This window comes from Triticum aestivum, chromosome 3A (assembly GCF_018294505.1).
Source record: "Triticum aestivum cultivar Chinese Spring chromosome 3A, IWGSC CS RefSeq v2.1, whole genome shotgun sequence".
NCBI classification, from domain to species: Eukaryota; Viridiplantae; Streptophyta; class Magnoliopsida; order Poales; family Poaceae; genus Triticum; species Triticum aestivum.
Window position 1 is genome coordinate 95,553,660 of NC_057800.1, and position 3,521 is coordinate 95,557,180.

Sequence of the window (3,521 nt, forward strand, 5' to 3'; positions counted from 1 at the left end):
ATTTTGAATGGGCCTAAGTCCATCTTTAGAAAATGAGTGAAATATGTTTTCTCAAATCAGTGGAAAATGTGTTTTAAAATTAGTGAAATCAATGTTTACAAATGAGTGAAATTAGTTCTTTGTAAATAAGTGAAATAATGTTTTGAAATTAGCGAAACAGTCAAAAAACACTTGTATGAAATAGCGAAACAATCTTATCTTTTATGAAAGTGATTCAAAAGATAATTGAAATATATAAAATAAAAAGTAGTTCAAATGTAGCCAAGATTGATCTTGTTCTAAAGGTTTTGTGAACAGGATTTGATTTTTTTTTCAAAAATGGACATTTCGTTTGAAATATAAGAATCGTTCAAAATAGGGACGAAATAAAATGCATGTCATCTGTGTGGGGAGAGAGGTTTGTTAGGAAGGTTACCTAATAAGAGGAGAAACGTAACTTTAGCCGTAGCATTTTCGTTATTCTGGGCACCAATTTTGAGCACTCGATTAAGGGTCCGGTATCAACTCAAAAAAAAAAAAGATTAAGGGTCCGGTAGCATTTTCCGCTTTCATAAGCTACACAGAGCCGGAGGGCGAGGGGGCGGGGTACGAACTCGCGCAGTCTGCTGGGGCGAAGGTCACGGTGCCCTTGTCGAGGTCATAGCCGACGTGCATGTTCTGCTGGGCGATGTTCCCGATGATCGACGCCGGAAGCTGCTCCGGCTTCGCCGCCGCCACCGCCAAGCACAGGGTCCCCTCCTGCACCTCGAAGAACGTGTTCTCCGCCTTCAGCGTGACCGCAGCGCCGCCGCCCAGCCCCAGCGTCACTTCAGGGATCATGGCCGCAACCTGCCCCTCCCGCACCCCGCTTACGTCGAAGCACAGCAGCAGGGACGACTCCTCTGGCGGCTGCACCGGAGGGAGCTTGATCCGCCGGCTCAGCTCCTTCACCAGTGGGTCTACAAGCGCCGTCGGGAGGAATGTGAGCGTCGTGCCGGAGTCGACGCGAGGACGGGGGACCGGTCCGGCGCCGCGAAGGTCGCGTTCCCGACATTGAGGGACTGGAGCTCGACGATGTAGTATGCCTTCACTTTGAATGGGATCAGCGGCGTCGTCACCGCTCCCGGATCCGTGACGGCGGCCCGGGGGCCGAAGTTGAGCGCGGAGGAGGCATTGACGGAGTAGGGCACGAGGCAGTAGGAGAACCTTCGGCCCAGCGAGGTGTCTGTGCCGAGCTGACTGACGAGGGAGAGGTCGCCGCCGCCGAGGCCGACGATGCCGTCCCCGATGTACGTGCCGACGAAGGTCGTGGAGCAGCCGAAGTTGACGTTGGCCACGCGCGTCGTCCCATCGCCGCGGGCGCCCGGGGCGTCGGCGAAGGTGAAGGTCTCTGTGGAGAGGAGGCCGCTCGTGCGGGAGTCGTCGGCGTAGGAGTAGATGTACGTGCACTTGGAGTTGGCGTCGCATTCCCCGTGGAGCGCGCGGCACGTGCCGGAGTTACAGTCCACGACGCCGAACGTCGTCGATTTGTAGGGGTCGAACTGGAGTTACTGGACGCCCGGCGGCTGCGCGTCCGCGTCACGGGCGGCCGCCAGACCAGAACCGTCGCCTCCGTAGCTGCAATTGAGCCAGATGAGGTCGCTGCCGGTGTCGGCGATGGCGACCATACGAGTGGGCGGCGTGCCTATGTTCACGGCCATCAAGTACTCGGACGACCTAGACGTGACCGGGGACACGACGCCGTCAGCTGAGGGCGCGTCGGCGCGGACGTAGGAGCGCGAGAGCGCCGCGGCGTGGGCCGCGGACCGCCGCACGGCCTCGAGGACGCGGGCGGGCGCGGTGAGCGTCGCGTCATGGAACGGCGACCTGACCGAGTCACGGTGGATGAACTCCACGCTAAACCCATCGCCGCCGCTGCCGGCGTACGCCGTGCACGCGCACAGCTGCGCCGTCAGGACGACGGCGACGAGCAGGAGAGCGCGGGATACCATCGTCCGAGGCATTCCGTGCTAGCTTAACTCCCACGGATTAGCTCTACTGGGGCTGCTTTGCTGCTGCTGCTGCTATGCAGAGGGCAGTATTTATAGGCGAATTTGCGTAAGATTAAAATGGTTAATGGGGAGTCGAAGGGATCGTACAAGGTCGGCAGTAGCCACTGTGAATACTCCGCCAGTATGAAAAGTTCTTAATGTCGGGATATGATATGAAGTCATGGGTGCCATTTGAAAGCTTGCTGCGTTAGGCTGGTTGTAATGGGGAATATCATATACTATTATCATGCATATGATATTAGTGTATGATACTACCTTCCTAATGCATAGTATCATATATTAATATCATGTACTACTCTATTTATTGTCATGCATAACACAAAGTAGCATAGCATTTATTATGATATGATATCATGATATGATATTACACCCTCTCTTTCTTCATTTAATGCTATGACACCTCATCAAAATTGCCTAGTTGGCATGCATTATACTAGCTATAATACTACCATTACAACCAGCCTTGTCATAATAAGTTTTGCTGAAGCACATTTAAATATGCCATAAATATTGCACATCTAAGTTTTATGTCATTATTCATACGCAAAGATTCATCTTAGTATTTTCTCTTCATTTTGTATTTCTTATGCATTAAGTCAATTAGATGTGCAGTAACTAAGGCATATCTAAATATGTTCTAGACAGACTCGATGGTAATTATGTACTCCCTCCGTTCCGAAATAGATGACTCAACTTTGTACTAACTTTAGGACAAAGTTGAATCATTTATTTTGGAACAGAGGAAGTATTGCGCACTACACATGGAATCAAGGGTTGATAGTGCGGTTTGCACTGCTCTTTTTGCGTATGAAAAGGTAGCCATTAATTCATGCAAAGAAAAGGACGATGAGTAATTAGTAATTTCTAATCTTGTGGCTAATTTGTAGAAGGAGGATTGTCTCCGGAAGATCGGCCACTCGAGTGGTAAGAAGAGGGAGTGTTTGATTGCTTGGTGCCACAGGCCACTTGGAAAATTTGTAGTAATTGTTCTTTTGTTCTATGTCTCACTCTTCGTGTTGGACTCACTGAGCAATTCCATTCCGCACTTTTCTGCAGCAAATATGCAATCAGTTACACTTTCACTTTAGCTATAAGCCAGTCAGCTGAATTTCAAATTCGGGTCAGTCGATTTTGAATGAAGGAAGGAGAAGGAAGTGCCTCGCCGGAGAGGAGGGGGCTCGCCATCATCGGGATGTATCTGGTGCACCGGGGCAATTGGTGTTATCGGTGCACCGGTTTTCAATCGCACACTCAAAAATGTTCTAAAAAATTGAAAACAAATATGTGCATTGACACAACATCAATGTATGTTGCGACAAAGATTCAAATCAAAATTCAAAACATTGCCGGAGATACAAAAATGAGAAATTTGACACTGAGTAGTACATAACACAAGTTGGGCTTCAATTTTGGCCAATTAGCATATTGATGTCAAATTTCTTATTTTGTATCCCAAGGAATGTTTCGAATTTTGATTTCAATTTTGTTGTT

The 3,521-nt window shown here is 49.1% G+C and overlaps 1 pseudogene; it reads right to left on the reverse strand.

Moving 5' to 3' along the window:
• Positions 1-555: 555 nt before the first annotated feature.
• On the reverse strand, positions 556-1,982 carry LOC123058020 (aspartic proteinase CDR1-like; annotated as a pseudogene).
• Positions 1,983-3,521: the final 1,539 nt, after the last annotated feature.